This window comes from Marmota marmota, unplaced genomic scaffold (genome assembly GCF_001458135.2).
Source record: "Marmota marmota marmota unplaced genomic scaffold, marMar, whole genome shotgun sequence".
In the NCBI taxonomy this organism is placed as follows: domain Eukaryota; kingdom Metazoa; phylum Chordata; class Mammalia; order Rodentia; family Sciuridae; genus Marmota; species Marmota marmota.
Window position 1 is genome coordinate 14,737,836 of NW_026000016.1, and position 19,655 is coordinate 14,757,490.

General features: G+C 39.3%; 1 pseudogene; it reads left to right on the forward strand.

Annotated features, from left to right (window-relative positions):
- The first annotated feature begins 488 nt into the window (after positions 1-488).
- The window catches only part of LOC107140261, a 74,403-nt pseudogene continuing 55,236 nt past the window's right edge, over positions 489-19,655 (forward strand).

The window sequence follows — 19,655 nt, forward strand, 5'->3', positions numbered from 1 at the left end:
AGTATGGGATGGGTGGGTGGGTGGGGGGTGGGTGGGGGTGTGGGGGGGTGGTGTCTCATTGAGTTGCTTAGTACTTTGCCCATTGCTGAGGCTGGCTTTGAACTCATGATTCTCCTGTCTCAGCCTCCCAAGGTGTTGGGATTACAGTCATGTGCCACCGCACCTGGATATATGTTGTAAATAAATTTTTTTTTCAAAAATTGTGTTTTGTAAGTAAGTTACACCCATTTGTGACTTATGTTTTTGTTCTCTAAATGACCTTTTTCACTGAGTAGAAAATATAATTTTTGTGTTTGTGGTGCTGGGGATTGTACCCAAGGCCTCAGTTTCTGTCTACATTTATTTCATTTCAGCATAGTTTCCAAAAATATGTTTTATCACCATTTTTTGAAAAATTATGGGTTATGGGGTTCATTTCTGTTTGAACTTACAAAATCATGGCATTCAATATAATCTAACTACAGTATTGACTTTTATTCATTTTTCAGAAATGCTAGGAGTGTCACACATAAACTCCTGAACTGCAGCATCCTGTGCTGCATCCTGCTGCCTAACCCAACCACAGTGTCCAGGGTGGAGGCAGCAACTCATTGGAGGACAGACAACCAAAGGAACAATGTCTGCCCTGCAATGGTGAGTGAAAGTTTTCTGTCTATGCTTTCAGTGCAGATGAAGACCTCAGAGACCACACAGAGAGAAGTCTTCCTATCAGAAATGAAATACACAATGACCACTGATTCCATGGACAACAAAGGTGTGTCCTCTAGAATAATGTCCATACAGTGTTCTACAAAACTGTTATTTTTATGTATACTCTAATTTGAATGCAATATCTAGAGTAGCTTTTAATGTTAATACATCCATATGAGGCCCATGATGCTAATATACTCTTCATAGAGTGACCTTGAACACACATATAAATATCCATACAGTGGCCTTACAAACTATAATATAAGGTCCACATACAAGCCTTTGAAACTCATCTTCACTGAGGCCTTAAATACTAAAATAATATCCTCACTGTGGCCTCAAAGAATAGTATAATACCCTCAATTAGGCCTTTTAAACTTATAAAACATTTCACTGAGGCTTTAAATACAATATAATATCCTCATGAAGACTCTAACATGTATATTATGCACTGAAATAATGTGAGTATGACATCAATAAATATCATTAATGATACCACTGGCTGATATCACATACACATTGAGACCCCTAAAAAATAACATGTCTACACTCAAGTCCTGCACACTCATACGATATCCTCAAAGAGAACTAGGACAAATATAATATCTTCACTGAGGCATTTGACACACCTATAAAATTCTTGTGGAAGCCTATGTCACATAAAAATATTCTCAATGAGATCTCTAGGGCTGGGGATGTGGCTCAAGAGGTAGCGTGCTCGCCTGGCATACATGCGGCCTGGGTTCGATCCTCAGAACCACATGTGAACAAAGATGTTGTGTCCGCCGAAAACTAAAAAATAAATATTAAAATTCTCTCTCTCTCACTCTCTCTTTATAAAAAATGAGATCTCTAAAACTCACATAAAAAACTAAGTTCTTTGACACATATAATATTATCAATGAGGCCTCTACACATATAATCAATGAGAGCTCTGACAATAATGTCCTCACAGAGGTTTCTAACATGCTCAATATCATCACTGAGGCCTGTGTAATAAAATATCCATATGAGGGCCTGTGACAAATAAGGAAAAAACATATTGAGGCCTCTGAAACACAATAATATTTTTATTCAGGGCCCTCACTAAACACATGAAACTTTTTAAAAAGGTACTGTCTTCACTGAAGGCTCTGACATATAAAATATTACCGAATGACTCTTTTGACAACCATAATATTCTCAGAGAAGCCTCTAAAACATGATATCCTAAGTCCTCTGACACAAGTCCCATTGTCACTGAGGATTCAAATGCATTTAGTATTCTCACTGAGGCATGTGACCCTAATAGTATCCTCACCGAGGCTGCTGACAATAATGAAGTACTGGTACTGAGACATCTGACTCATTGAATAGCCTTGCTGAGATGGCTGGTGCATGTAACATCCTCCCTGAACCATCTGACAGGTATAATATATTCCCAGAGGCTTCTAACTTCCTGAGGTCTTTGAAATATATAATATCTACATTGACACCTACAGTATCTATAAGAGGCCTACTGAGGTCTCTAATACTAACAATAAAGTATTGAAGACATCTGACATGTATAATTGGATAACAGAGGTCTCTTCCACATAGAATGTCTTCTTGAGGCCTCAGGCACTGCCATCATGTACTCACAGAGGCCCCTTTCTATAGGAGAAAACTGAGGCCTCTGACAAGTATGGTAAGTTTACTGCAGACTCTACAAAATATAATGTCAAAAGTGAAGCCTGTGACAAACACATTATACTGTCACTGAAGAATCTGACACATATCATCATCGAGGCCTCTGCCATTAACAGGATATCTGTACTGTGACCTTGGTCCCATTCATAATTGTTGGTGAAGCCTCAGATACTCTGGTAATACCCTGGCACTGGACTCTGACACTTAATATCCTCATGAAGTCTCTGACACATAAAATAACCACACTGAGGCCTTGGATACTTTTATAATTGCCTCAGAAAGGTTTCTGACACTCATATCACATCCTCAGTGAGTCTTCCTCTAACACTTAACATGAATCCTCCCTGAGGCCTCTGACATTCACACCCTATCTCATTTGAGTCCCAAACACTAATGACATTCTTACTGAGGACTCTGAAGTGGATTTCATCCTCATACAGGATAATGGGATCAATATAATACCCACCCTGAGGCTTCTGTCATTTAGAAATATCCTAATCAAGGCTTCTGACATTCAAGGAATATCACACTGAGTGCTCTGGGGCACGGAAGTCCACACAGATTTAAACCCTCTGAGAGTCATCCAAAAATCACTGAAGTCTCTGAAGGTAACGTGAGGTACAATGAGTCCTCTGAGACATATGTGTATCATTGAGGTCTCTGACACATATAAAACCCCACTGAGGATTCTAACCTATGTACAGTATAGAATGAGTCATTTGAGCCCATATTTTCCTCACCGACCAGTCTGAGAGAGATTATATTCTCAGTGAGGCCTCCTACACATATTAGATCATAACGAAGGCCTGTGGTGCTCATTTCATAATCTCACTGAGGCCTTTCACACTGATATATTCTCTGTACCCTGAAAACTTCATCACATACAATGTCCTCACTGGGTACCCTAGCCTGCCATCATTATTCTCAAGGAGGCCTCTGACACATAGAATTTCCTCACTGAGAACTCTGAGCCCTAAAATATACTCACTGAGGACAATATCCTCAGCAAGGCCTCTCATATTCAGAAGTTTTCTTCACTAAGAACTTTCACAGTCATATAAAATAGTTAGTGAGGATTCTGACACTTGTACTATCTACCCTGAGGCCTCTGACACAAATATTCAACAACCCTAATTGAGGCCTGAGGTGATAACAAAATAAACTCAATGAAGTCTGACCCATATCACATCCTCACTGGGGCCTCTGACCTTGACAGAATATTTTCAGTATGTCCCCTGACAAATGTATTATTCTCACTCACATTTCTGATCCTCAAAGAACTTTCACACATAATATGCTAACAGAGTCCTCTTCTTATTACAGTACATATATATCAAGACTCAGGTCTATGGTACTTACGAAACATTCTCATGGAGGTCTCTGACACTCAGGTAATATTCTTAGTGAGTCCTCCTCTGACACATCAGATACTCACTGAATCCTCTGACATTCCTTGATCATCTCACTGAGTCCATAAACACTCCTATTCTGTTTATTGAGGATTCTTAAGTGTACAATATCCTCACTCTGATCTCTATCACTCATATCCTTTCCTCCCTGGTTCCTCTGACAGTTGCACAACTTATTCATAGAGGCTTGTGGGACTCAAAAAATATCCTCCCTCAATCCTCTTGGCCCTCAGTGAATATATCAGCAAGAGCTCAGGTACACCTAAGAGCCTCACTGGCAAAGATCCCTATTGTCTAAAATATTAAAAAAATCACTGAAGACTCTGACAGTACCTTCCTATCAACACGGATCCCTCTGACACTTTTAAGTATCCCCTTGAAGTCTCTGACACAGACAATAACTCCACAGAGGACTCTTACCCAAGCTGTACAAATGCTGAGGCATTCCACACTGTAATATCCTACTGAGGGATGTGACAGTGGTATACTCTCTTCATTGAGGACTCTAACACATGCAATGTTCTTACTGAGTAGCCTGGTACTTCCATAATATTTTCTGTGAGGCCTCAGACATATAGGATTTCCTTCATGAAACATTTGAGCCATAGATTGTACATACTGAGATGTCAAACATGTACAATGCCTTCAACAAGGTCTATTGCAATCAAATATTTTCCTCACTAAGGATGTTTATAGTAATAGTATTACTTGGGTGTCTCTCACATATATTATCCACACTGAGTCCTCAGATGCACATTCTGAACTTACTGAGGCCCTGAACACAGAACATGTCCTAACCGTGTCCTGCGGCAATCATGGAGTAAGCTCAATGAAGACTCTGACCCACTGCACATCCTCACCGAGGCCTCTGACTTGGACATAATGTTTTCACAGAGTCCTGGATCATATGTATGATTCTCACTGAGGCCTCAGTTCATAGCCTCGCTCTGGACTCTGACAGTAAATATCCACATGAAGATTTTAAGGTATATAATAGGCTTACAGATACTCCTACTCTTACTGTATGTACACTGGACTCTGACCCCTGCAATATCCTCATTTGGGCCATGCTATTTATTTAGAATTCTCCTGGGTGTCTCTGACCCTGATAGGATATCCTCCATGCCTCCTCTGCCATTCACATCCCATACTCACTGAGGCATCTGACATTCATATACAATCACACTGAAGCTACTGACACCCCAATCAACTTCCTGAGGACTCTGAAACTTAAAATGTCCCACTCACAGCTCCAAGAATCATGTGATATCTTCCCTGAGGTCTTTGAAATCCATATAATAAACTCCTAGAGGATTCTGATACGTAGAATGTCCTCTCTTTTCCTTTGACACTAACCTAGTATATTCACTGAGTCCTATGATAATAACATTGCTTCTGAAATCAATGAAATCTTCATTCAAGGTTCTCACACCTTCTACCTACACTGAAGCCTCTGATACCTGGTATCTGCTCTGGGGCCTCTGACAAACAGTATCTTCCTTTAGCCCTTCAAAAAGCAAACTATCCTCAGTTAGGCCTCTGACACATTTTGAATGTCCTCCCTCAGGCTTCTGATGCTCATGTAATATAAACAGTGAGGCCTGTAGCCCATATACTTGCTGAGGTCTCTGACACACAAAATATTCTCTCTGAAGACTCAGATGCATGTGATATCCTCAGGCCTCTGACCCATCCTCCATTGTCACTAAGCTTCTGACCCATTTAGTATTCTCAATGAGGCCTGTGACTGTAATAGTATCCTCATGGAGGCCTCTGATAGCAATGAAGTATCAATGCTGAGTCCACTGACTCAGTTAATTGCCTCACTGAAGAGTCAGGAGCATATAATATCCTACCTGAAACCTCTGGCAGGTATAATATACTCCTTTAGGCCTCTAACTCCCTGAGGGCTTTGACACATAATGTATCTACATTGTGACCTATAGAACCTATAAGAGGCTTACTGAGGCCTCTAATATTATGATGTATTGGAGACATCTGACACATGTAATTGGCTAACAGAGATCTCTTCCACTTAGGATCTTTTTGAGAGGCCTCTGACACAGCCATTATATGCTTATGGAGGCCTCTTTCCAGAGGAGAAATCTGAGGCCTCTGACAGGTATAGTAAATTTACTGCAGTCTCTGTGAAGTATAATATCAAATGTGAGGCCTGTGACAAACACATTACATTCTCACTGAAGCCTTGGATACATATCGCATCTTCACAGAGGCCTCTGCCCTCAATAGTATATCTACACTGTGACTTTGGTCATATTCACATTGTTACTGAGGCCTCAGACAGTCTGGTAACACTCTGGCTCTAGACTCTGACACTTAATATCCATGTGAAGCCTTGGCCACCTACAATATGCTCACAGAGGCCTATGTCAGATTCAATGTCATCACTGAAGCTTCTGATACATAAAATATACTGATTTGGGCCTTGGACACATTTATAATAGCCTGAAGCAGGTATCTGATAATCATATCCTCAATGTATCCTCTTCTGAAACTCCAATGATTCCTCCCTGAGGCCTCTGACATTCACATCATATGGCACTGAGTCCACTCACACTGGTAACATAGTGCCTGAGGACTCTGCAATGGATATCATCCTCATGTAGGACAATGAAATGAATATAATATCCACCCTTAAGCTTCTAAAGCTCAGATAATGACCTCCTGAGACCTCTAACACTTAAGCACTATCTTACCAAGTTCTTTGGGGCACCTGATGTCTGCACAGATTAATGCTCTGATAGATATTCAAAATATAACTGAGACCTCCAAAGGTTATATATAGTATGTACAATGAATCCTCTGATATATTCATGTGTCTCATTGAGGTCTTTGAAACATATGAAATCCCCACAGAGGGCTCCAAACTATGTAGAGTAGGGACTGAGTCATTTGAGCCCATATTTTCCTCACTGACCGATCTGAGAAAGATCATCTTCTCAGTAAAGCCTCTTCCATGTAATATATATATATAGTCATTAAGGCCTCTGATACTCACTTCATTATCTCACTGAGGCCTTTCACACTGATGTTCTTTCAACCCTGAAAACTCCATCACATACAGTGTCCTCATTGGGTACCTTGGCACTCCCACCATTATTCTCAATGAAACATCTGACACATAGAAGTTCCTCACTAGAGGGCTGAGGTTGTGGCTCAGCAGTAGAGCACTCACCTCACACATGTGAGACCCTAGGTTTGATCCTCAGCACCACATAAAAATAAATAAACAAAATAAAGATATTGTGTCCATGTATAACTAAAATAATAAGAAAAATAAAAAACTTCCTCACTAGAAATCTCAACCCTAAAATATACTCACAGGAAACTATTCTCTCCTAGTCAGAAATTTTCTGCACTGAGGACCTTCATAGTCACATAACAGAGTGAGTGAGACTATGATACCTACATTCTCCACCCCTAGTGTCTAACACATATACTCAACTCTCTGAGGCCTCTAAGAGAAAATACCCTGGTTGAGACGTATAGTAATAACAAAATAATCTTCACAAAATCTTCACAAAAGTGAAGACTTTGAACCTATCACATCCTTATTAAGGCCTCTGACTTTGACCAAACATCTTCAATATATCTTCTGAAAATGTATTATTCTCAATGAGGATTCAGACACTCAGGTGATAGCCTCGAAGGCACTGTCACATATAATAGGCTAACACAGGTCTTTTCCTGTTATAGCACATACATATCCTCACTCAGGCCTGCAGCACTCATGGAAACATTCTCATGGAGGTCCCTGACACTCAAGAAATATCCTCAGTGAGTCTCCTCTGACACTCAACATTGTGTACTTACTGAGGTCTCTGAAATTCCTTGATCATTTCACTGAGTCCAAAAATTCTTCTATCTCCTGAGGACTGTCATGTATACAATAAACTCAGGGCTCTGACACTCGTATCCTCTCCTCCCAGTTGCCTCTGACACTTATATCACATATTCACAGAGGCTTGTTGGATGCAAATAATATTCTCCCTCAAGCCTCTGTCTGTCCCTCAGTGAATATCTCAATGAGAGCTCAGGCACACCTAAGAGCCTCACTGGCAGAGATCCTGATTGTCTAGTCATATTTAAAAATCATGGAGGGCTCAGACCATATCTTTCTGTCAACACAGACTCCTCTGACATTTTAAGTGTCTCCTTGAGGTCTCTGACACAGACAATAGCTCCATGCAGGACTTTCACCCAAGCAGTACAAATGCTCAGGCCTTTGACACCATTATATCCCCACTGAGGGGTGTGACACTGGTATAGCCTCTCCCCTGAAGATTCTAACACACATAATGTTCTCAATGAGTAGCCTGGCACTCCTATCACATTCTATGTAAGTCTTTTTACACAGGATTTCCTCCCTGAGACCTTTGAGGCATAGATTAAACATTCTAAGATCCCAGACACATTCAATGCCTCCAGCTAGGCCTCTTGCAGTCAGATATTTTCCTCACTGAGGATGTTCATAGTCATATAATAGTGTGATTGAGGGATCTGAAACATATTATATACACTGAGTCCTTGGACATATGTATTCAACTCACTAAGGCCTCAGAGACAATACCCTAGCTGAGTCCTGTGGCAATCATTGATTAATCTCAATGAAGCCCCTGATACATCCTCAATGAGGCCTGTAGCTGGATAATATTTCATTATTGATTTCTGGGTCACTTATGTGATTCTTGCTGAGGCCTCTGAAACTCAACTAATAGCCTCACTCTGGCATTAACTTTTCACACTTTTAACATATCTAAGGCATATATTGTGTTTGCAAAGGCCTCTTACTCTTACCATTGGTATACTGATGACTATGACCCATGTAATATCCTCGTTCTAATGGTGACTACTCAAATAGAACCCTCCTAGTAGTCTTATCCCTGATAGGATATCTACCGTGGGTCCTCCTCTGAAGTTTGCATCCTATACACACTGTGGCCTCTGATATTCATATTTGATTTCACTGAGTATACAGACACCTATAAGCAACTTCCTAAAGATGCTCTAAAATATCCTCACTCACAGCATTTAGAATCATGTGATATTTTCTCTGAGAGTTATGAAACCCATATAATATAGAGGATTTCGATGCACAAAATTTCCTCATGTGGCTGCTGACACTAACAGATTTTATTCACTGAGTTCTGAGATACTTCATCATAATCCCCCTGAGGTTTCTGAAATCAAGATAAAATCTTCACTCAGATTCTCATGCATTCTACCCACACTGAAGCCTCTGACTCATGGTATCATCCCAGTGGCCTCAGGAAAACGTATTTTCTCCTACCCCTCTAAAAACAATCTATCCTCTTCTGAGGCCTCTGACAACAATGAAGTACCAGTGTTGAGTCCTCTGACTCAGTTAATAGCCTCAATGAGATTTTTGGCTCATGTAATATCTTTCTGAAGACTCTGACATATATAATATACTCCCTGAGAACTCTAAATCCTTGAGGTCCTCTGATACTTTTAAGAGTCTCCTTGAGGTTGCTGACACAGTAGCTCCACTGGGGACTTTCACCCAAGCAGTACAAATGCCAAGGCCTTCAACACAGAATACCCTCACTGAAGTATGTGACATTGGTATACCTTCTTCCCTGAGGACTTGAACACAATTAATGTTCTTGCTGAGTAGTCTGGCATTCCTGTTTTATCCTCTGTGAGACCTCTGACACATAGGATTTCTTTCCTGAGACCTTTGATCCATAGATTGAACATACTGAGATCTCAAACACATGCAATGTCTTCAACAAGGCCTCTTGCAGTCAGATATTTTTCTCACTAAGGATGGTCATAGTCATATAACAATGTGATTGAGGGCTCTAATACATATACTACTCACACTCAGGTAATAGCCTTGCTCTGGATTCTGACACATAATATCCTCATGTAGACTCTAATACATTTACTATCCTTACTGAAGTCTCTAACAAACATAATAAGGGCTTCAGTGAGGACTGAAACTTCTGATATACATAATATTCTTAGTCAGGGCTTTCACATTTATATTCTTATTCAATATTCTTATTGAGTTCTCTGCTATTCATATAATGTCCTCAGTGAAGCTCCATATATGTAAAAGATGTAATGCCTCACTGAGGCATTTTACAGAATATACTCATTGAGGTCTGTAACACTCATATAATATTTTCACTGATTCCTCTGACACTCATGTAATGAGGCCTCTTTCATCTATAATACCCTCACTCGGTGCTCTGACATATAATATGCACCTTAAGGCCCTTACCTATATAATATCTTCTCTGATGCCTGTGGCACTCATATGATATCTTCACTGAGGTCTATAACAAATATCATGGCCACATGAGGCCTCTAACCCATATAATGATCTCACTGAGGTCTCTGTTTAATACACTATCCACATTAAAACCTCTAAAGAATATAATATTCTCACTGAGGTTTCTGACACATATAATGTCCCTGAGTTCTCTAACACATAGAACATCCTCTCTCAGTTCTATATCACATATAATATCCACATTGAGTCCTGTGACATTAATATAGTATCTTCATTGTAGTCTCTACCCGATACAATATACTCACTGAGGCTCTGAAAAGATCATATATATATATATATATATATATATATATATATNTATATATATATATATATATATATATATATATATATATAAAATATATTTGCATAAATATATATTTTCCTACATTATATAAATACATAATTTATACATAATATATATATGTATATATATATTCTCACTGCAGCTTATGACATATATAATATACTCACTCAGACCTTTGACACTCATTCTCAATGAGTACTCTTACAAATATCCTCAATTAACCTTTAATAGTTACCATATTCTACAGTAAGGCCTCTGATACTCAATAATAACCTCACTGAGGCCTCTGACAAATATAAAATTCTCATGGTGGCTTCAGATACTCAGATATTGTTCCCAGTTAAGTTTTTGACACACATAATATTCACACTGAAGCCTCTAAAACATATAATATCCTTACTGAAATCTCTAGCACATATAGTGTTATCACTGAGACCTGTGATACTAGTATAGTATCTTCACTGAGACCTGCTACACTAATATAATATTTTATTCAGGACTCTACCACTAATATAATATCTAAACTGAAACTTCTGACCTATATAATATCCTCACTGAGGCCTGTGATGCAGATAATATCTTCACTGAATCCTCTGCCACTCATGACACATACAATGTCCTCACAGAGACATCTAGTCTAATATAATAGTTGATCTTTTGCTCTTTTTTTTTGTACTAGGTATTGAATCCAGGGGCACTTAATCATTAAGCTACATGCCAGCCCTTTTTATTTTTTATTTTGAGACAGGGTGCCTCTAAGTTGCTTAGGGCCTCACTTAGTTGCTGAGGCTGGCCTTGAACTTGCCCTCCTCCTGCCTCAGCCTTATGAGCTGCTGGGATTATAAGCATACATGACCTTTTGTCATTGATATTAATACAGTATACACATTGTACCCTTTAATACTAATGTGATATTCACATTGTTTCCCCAAGTATGCTTACAGTGTACATAGATGGCCTCTACTAGTAATATATTTACTTAACATGAACCCTTACTGCTTCACAGTGATATCCAGACTGTGGTCTTTAATGCTAATCTACTATGAACACATTGGTTTTATATCACTAATATAACATCCAAAATTTAGCCTCTAGTACTAATGTAACACACACACACACACACGCACACACACGCACGCACACACACAGTTGCTTCTAATGAAAGTTTTCCTTGCAATCATATTTCTGAGATTTGGCTGAGCTGGATTCATAAGGATCAGCTTCCCTAATAAAGTCTGATGTCTGTTTTTCTCGCATAGTATTGACATGGTGGTATTTAAAAAGCAGTTGACTTTCTGATAGTGCTAAGCTTACAGGGACCCTGAATTGGTGATGCAAAATGCTCTGCATCCTTTCACTCACATTCTCCACTGGTCATTGCTATGTCAAATTTGCATCTCCATATAAAACACTGCAGTGTATTTTACTCAATGTAGGGATGATCCCAGGTGACCACCACATAACCTGCAAATCAGGACATCAGCAAGCTTCTCCATGGTAATCAATCCTCACTTTCACTACCTGCCCAACTGGGGGAAAAAAACTCATTTTTTTTAACTCATATCTAGGATTCTTTTCCTAAAACTCCTTTTGAGCCTGTCTCTCATTTTCATGACTTTAACAGATGGAGAGTGTACACATGTACTTTTCTTTTAATACCTCCTTTCAGTTCTTTGGGGTTAAATACATAGAAATGGAGTTGTTGAGTTCTATGATAATTCTATTTTTACTTTTTGAGGAAATAGCAAACTACTCCACACACAAGCTTCACATTATGTATTGTTAAAGGTATATAAAGAGTGCTGATTTCTCTTCATCCTTTCCAACACTTATTATTTTTAAATATTTTGATTATGGCTTTATTAGTAGGAGTGAGGAAATTTCACTGTAGTTTAACTTGCATGTCTATAATGACACTAATACAATATCCTGTTAATCATCTTTTCATGTTTACTGGTAAAAAGTATGTATTCAAGTTCTTTGTCAATTTGAAGCTATGTTGTGCTAAGAAATACACATTTGTTCTCTGCTTCATTTTCCTGTCTCTTAGCTCCTCATTCTTCAATCTATGAAGCAATGTGCTCTCTGATGCCAGTGAGGTGATTGATGGTCTAGGGCTCCTGGGCAACACAGGATGACTGTGTTCAGTGGAAAAAAAACTGTCATTACAGGGTTTGAACTTGAGCCTTCCCACACATTTAAGGAGAACAGAGGAATTGAAGGCTAAATTGGTAACAAATGATCAATGATTTAATGAATCATATGTACTTAATGAAGCATCCATAAAAAGAAAAGGATAGAGGTTTATGATTCTCTGTTGCTGAAGGTACTGGCAGGATGCTGCCTGGGGAGGGCATAAAAGCTACAGGCCCTTTACCACTTACCTTCCCTGTGTGTGTGGTCATATGCCTGTTAAAATATATTATTTAAAATATGTTTGAAAGATATGCTTTATGGTGAATTGGTAGTACTAAATAATTTTCTGGCTGCTGTGAGCCACTATAGCAAATGACTCAAAGAAGAGGGTCATGGAACATCTCATTTGTGTCCATGTTAGACAGAAGTTGTAAGCCACCTGGGCACTTGCTGCTTCATCAAGTTCAAGTGGGAGTTGCTGCCATCTTCAGGTAGGTAGTGTTAGAGTTGATATTAAGATTGGGGTTATGGGTTGGATTAGGGGTTTGCAGTTGGGAAAAGGGTTGGGGCTGGTTTAGGGAAATGGTTAGAGGCTTATGGTGAGGATTAAATTTAAGGTTTAGGGTTAGGCTTAGGGGTTAGAGTTAGAGGATTAAGGTTAATGGTTGGCTTTGGGGTTAGGATTAGCAATATAGTTAGGGATAGTGTTAAATTAGGATTTATGGTATGGGGTAGAGATTTAAGGTTAGTGTTAAGAGTTAAGGTTTGAATTTTATTGCATGAAGAAAGGCATCAGGATAGAGAAATATGGAAAGTGAATGGATGGGAGAAGGAATAAAGCACCAATTGATTTGAGAAAATATTAACCTGTAAAAAATTTTACAGTAAAGTGTTTCAAAATGGTTAGTGCCCCATTATTATCCAAAGTACATGTATGAAGACACGAATTGGTGTGAATATACTTTGTATACAACCAGAGGCATGAAAAATTGTGCTCTATATGTGTAATAAGAATTGTAATGAATTCTGCTATCATATACAAATTAAATTTTTTTTTAAAAATAATGGTGTCAGAATAAATATCAAAAGGCAATTAAGATGACAGAAATCAAATTTTGAAAAGAAATATCATTTATGGTCAAGATAAACAAATTAGAAGAAAATCAGACCTTCTGCAATTAGAAATTAAATTGTATAATAGCATGTTGTTCCAGTGGTTGCAGGAGCTGTTGCTGAGGACCTCCGGAGTATATGTGTAGGAGGCTAGCTTGGGGGACACAACAGGGACTATATAGATAAAAATAGACAGAGGATTGAAAATTCATGGAAGAAACAGAGAAGGAAAAGTAGAGCTTATCTTTTTGTGTTGCCTTTTGCCTGGAATATTTCCATGAAATGTTCACAAGGTTGCCCCAAATCACAATGCACATAGCATGCTCCCATTCTCCATCCTTAACATTCCTGTCACTGAGCAGAGTTTATTTTATATTGCACATGGGTAGCAAAGGAATCTGGGCTCCCTCTTTAACCAAGATAAATTCTGTGTGCCTCATGATGTCTTTCCTTGGCTCACCACCAGGGCTAGGAATGGAGCTCAGTGTTAGAACATTACCTGGCATGTGTGTTGCCTGGGACATGATTCTGAGAAATGTAATGTAAATGTGTGAGTGAATGAAGGCAACCAAAAATAAAGTCAGGCCAAAAAAAAATATTTATGGTATGGTAGCAACATATGAACTTTTTTTTTCTAATGGAGATTTTAACATTTTGATGTCAGAAGAAATATCACAAGGTGCTCAAGTGGACACAAGTTAAATCTTTGAAGATAAATTTTGTGCATGATTCTGATATTCCAAAAGTAAAAATGGATAGTTGTGGTAGCCTATGTTACAATGATTCCAGAAGAAGAGGCTGTAGGTTCACACAAGTATAGGTATACCAGGCAGCCCTGAGTGAACAAAGTCAGGACCATGAGGAGAGGAATGGAAGGTCATAGAAGGAACAGAGAAAAGTTGAGTTTCTCCAGAAAATAAAAGCAGCACAAAGGAAAGAAATAAGAAAAAAGAGAATGAAATGATTTATTTTGTATCTGATGATTAAACATAGATGCATGATACTTCACAGTCCTTGTCTCTTTTGTTTAATTTTGAGATGGGTTCTGGCATTGCTTCCCAGGATCACTTTGAACATGCCATCTCCATATTCTCCAGCATCAGCCTCTCTAGTCACTGGGCCATTTCTTTAATTACTAATGTAGGTATCAAAGAAATCTGGGTTTCATCTTTAAGTTAAATAAATTCAGTATGTGTCTGGTTGTCTATCATCAGCTTATCTCTGTAGGGAAACATTGAGTACTGCATAACTTAAAATGCTAATTTCCCAGGAATTGGAAGAGGGCTCAGGGGTAGTGACTATCTTTGGAAAGTGTCATGCCTGGGATTGGATTCCCACGGTGCAATATAAATGAGTGTTGAGAGCCACAGCCAGGTCAAGGTGGTGCCTGGCATTTTGCCAAAAGGAGCGGTTCCTCCTGCCTGGGGTGCCCGCTATTTTTTTTTTAAGAGAGAGCCAGAGAATTTTTATTTATTTATTTATTTTTAGTCTTTAGGCGGACACAACATCCCTGCTTGTACCTGGTGCTGAGGATCGAACCCGGGCCGCACGCATACCAGGCAAGCACACATCCCCAGCCGGTGCCCGCTATTTTTGAGCTCTCGCAGACATCCTAGAGAGTTCTCGTGGGTTGGTTGAGTTCTGGTTGGGCTCTGGCAGAGTTCCTAGAGAGTTCGCTTGGGTGGAGTTTGCAGGTTGAGTTCCGGTTGAGTGCTCCCAAAGTTCCCAAAGTTCCGGTGGAGCTCTGGGAGTGTTCCTGGAGAGTTCGAGTGGGCAGAGTGCAGCGTGAGTTCTAAAAATAAAGTTTGTTCCTGCTTGAATCTTCAAGTGGCTCGCGATTTGTGCCCAGCCAGACTGCAGAAAATGAGTAAATGAATGGCAACCAAAAAATAACAGAAAAAAATAATAAGGCAAAACAAAAACATTTATGGGATGCTTGTAACCCCCAATATTTTTTTTTTCCTAGCAGAGAAGTTAACTGTGGTTGGTTATCAAAAGAAATATCAAAGTCAAAATTAGAAGATAATCTGTTAATAATCAGAATCATGCATGAGGAGGAGCTTGTGGTATCAGCAATTCCAGAGGTTGAACTGGGAGGGTGCATGAATGCAGGTGTAGAAGACTAGCTCGGAGGAACACAGCCAGGAGTTTGAGGAGAAAAGGAAAATCTGAGAAGAATGGAAAGTCATGGAAGATATCATGAAGGAAAAGTTGAGGATCTCTCATGCTGATTTTCACCCTGGAAGCTTTACATTATTGGGGAACATGGAGTCTTCTCTACCTTGAGGTGCAAAACTCCAATGACTGCGGATGGAGCTCAGTGACAGAACCATTCCCTCGTATTTATGATGCCTAGGAATGGATTTTCAGGACTGCAATATAAATTAGTGGATGTATGAATAACAACCAGAAAATAATATAAGGCAAAAATATATGGGATGGGATTAACCTACAAAATTTTTTGGTAGTGGAGAATTTAACTGAAGTTGGTGCCAGAAGAAATGTCTGTGTGGTAGCCTGTGGTGCTAGCAACTTCAGCCTGTGCATCAGCTTTTCCAGAAACTCAGGTTGGGGGTCATGTGAGTGCAGAAGCATAGGCCTACGATCATCCAACACAGTAGAGAAACTGAAGAGAAAAAGGAGAGAAAGGAGCAGAAAATCATGGACAGAGAAGAAAAAGTCATTTCTCTTTCTTCCTGGAATAAATACAGCATTGAACAGGGAAATAAAAGAGAGAGAAATAGCAGAAAATAATTTTATTTTTTATGAAGCTAAGGAGTGAACCCAGGTACACAGTACCTGCAGCCCCAGCCTCTTTAATGTTTCATTTTGAGACAGGGTTTCATGAGGCTGTCCAGGATAATATTCTCCCATCTCAGCCACCTTAGTCACAGGGAAGTTTCTTAAAAATGAACATGGATGTCAAAGAAATCTGTGATTCCTGTTTAAAGAAGAAAAACAAATTTTTTGTTCCTCAGCCTGTATTTTCTGGGATTAGAATTGTTGGGAAACCCAAAGCCTTCTGTACCTTGAACTGCACACTCCCCAGGGTTGGGATGGAGCTGAGTGCTGGAGGCTTTCCCTGGAGTGTGTGATGCCTGAGGTTGAATTCCCAGAACTGTGAAATAAATAAGTGAATGAATGAAGGAACAAATGGCAACCATAGAAACAAAATCAGTCAAAACAAAAACATGTATGGGATGCTAGTAATAAAAAATAAAAATTGTTTTCTAGCAGAGATGTTTACTATGGTTGGTGCAAAAGAAACATCAAAATGCTATCAAGAGGACAGTCCAGTCTTTAACTAGAAAGTTCTTATGTGCTCAGGAGGAACAACTTAGAAGTTAATTTAACCTTCCAAATCAGAAACAGGTAGGTATGGAAGCCTTTGATACCCACGAATCCAGAAGCCTAGGCTGGAGTTTGACCTGAGTACAGATGTTCTGGCCCATCCTCGGGGAACACAGCTGGGACACTGGAGAAAAGAAGGACTGAGAGGAATTGAGAGTTATGGAAGAAACAGAGAAGAAAAAAATCAGATTTCTCTCTTTAAGAAAGGCAGCACAGTATTGATAACTAAAGAAAAGATATGAGGATGGAAACCAGGGGCATGCCATCTCACAGCCCCACTCTTTTTGCTTTTTTTTTTAAGTTGAATACTTTGTTTCTTGCTGCAAAGCTGTTCCTTTAATGTATAAACATAACACCAGCAAATACAGTATAGTATACAATTAAGACAGTATTGTTCTTCTGACACTGCATGATAAACACTTTCCTCCACTCCTAGTTTTTTCCAGTGGGAAGATCATTAAGTCTATTGACCCCAATGCAGGATGGTTGTAAGCAAATTACAATATTACATAAGGCTTATATCAAGACTCCTTGAATTACATAATTTGTAAAAATAGTTTTTACCACAGATAATTTCACCAGAGCCTAAAACTTACTCTAAAAATCATAAGGAATTGTAAAAATAATGCATATTGTGTTTATCTGCAATTTCTGGAAAGTTAAGGGGTATCTTTCTCCAGTAGCAGTATTGAAAGTAATGTCTTTTAAGTCTTCCTATCACCACTTACTTAAGACAGCTGTGTTGAATGAGTGTATTTAGAGTGCCATTTTTACTCCCCAACAGATTTCACATACTTCTCAAATTCTTCTTCTCTCAGTGTCATCTTCCTCAACCAACCATCTTCATAACACGGTTTGTCACAAGCACTGAATTTTCTGCAAAGTGCCTCATTAACTTCAGTTACTTTTTCTGATAGAAGAGAATAGAGTTCACTGGCAGCTTTCACACTTTCCAAACAACCAAATTCATCTTGTTTTTTTAATTTTGTCTCAATTTCAGGCAGACTACAGTAAACAACATTTCCCAGAGCTTCCTATGCAAAAGTACTGATTCCCATTGTTCCAATACCATTTTCTTCTGTAATCTACTAATGTTTCTGTGTTAATTTATGCACCAAAACCAGAGTGGATCCCATGCAAAGCTGCCAGGGCACAGTGGGCAGAGTGCTGCAGGCTTCAGTTGGAGTGCTCCATGCCACTTTCAGTGCCATGTTTGCAGGGTTACTGAGTGTCACCATGCCATAATGAGTCCTTTTTATGAAACATGGTCTCATGAGGTTTCCCAGGATCATTTGCAACATGCCATCCTCCCATTCTCCAGCCTCAGCTTCCCTGGTGACTAGTCAGAGTATCCTTTGTGTTACACATGAAATGAACACACCCAGGTACCACAGGAAATCTGGGGCTTTCTCTTGAGGCTGGATAAATGAATTCTGTGTGCCTCAGGCTGTCTCACCTAGTCTTAGTGGTATTGGGGAAAATAAGTCTTCCATAATGTCAGTTGCTCACCTTCCAGGGCTGTGCATGGAGCTTTGTGGTGGGCGCTTTCTCTGGAATAAGTAATGCCTGAGTTGGATTCCTGGAACTGCAGTATACATGAGTGGATAAATGATGAATGAATGGCAACCAAAGAACAAAATCAAGCTAAATAAAAATGTTTATATGATGTTATAACCTACAAAATTGTTTTTCTACCTCAGAAGTAGCTACAATTGATGTCAAAAGGAATATTAAAATGTGTTCAAGTGACACAAGTCAAATCTTCAAAGAAATTTTCATGCAGAATCAGGAGGAACAAGGTAGAAGATAATTCAGATCTTCCAAATCAGAAATGATAGGTAAGGTAGCCTGAAGTACCAGTGATTTCAGAGGTGAAGGCTGAGGTTTGATGAGGATGCAAGTGTATCAGCCCAGACTCTGAAAGCACATCTAGGACACCATGGAGAAAAAGAGGGTTTATGAGGAATGTAGAGTCATGGAAGAAATAAAAGAAAAATCAGGTTTTACACTTTCATGCTGCATTTATTCACAATGAAAGAGATATATAAGGAAAGAGAGAGAGTAGAAGAGAGAAGAAAGGAGAAGTAAGTGAAAGACAACCAAAGAAACAATATCAAGTAAAACCAAAACACTTAGGAGAAATGAGTAGCATATAAAATGTTTCTTCTGGCTGAGAAGTTAACCACAAGAGGCTACACATAAAGTCTGTGAAGATAAATTCTGTGTGGTGCCACAGTTTGGCTGGGCACAAAATAACCGAGCCACCACAAAGCCTTGTAGATTCAAACAGCAACTCTTTATTCCCGAACTCTCACCGACACTCTACCCACTTCCCGTGAACACCCTGCCTCCACTGGCTCTGCGCACCAATTCTCTCAGAACCCCTCGAGAACTCAACGGGAACTCCAAAGGAACGGGCACCTGAGGCAGCAGGATAAGCCCTAATCCCAGCAGGATCCGCCCTAAACCCGGAGCCACCCTAATCCCTGAGCAGGGTCACCTTTCAACCCCAAATGCCATATGTCATTCCTACTTGGCTATGGCTCTCAGCAGTGTGGAATCTGGAGAAACAAATTAGAAGATAATTCAGAACTTCCAAAATTATAAACAGGCATGGAAGCCTGTGGTACCAGTGATTCTAGACTCTGAGCCTTATGGG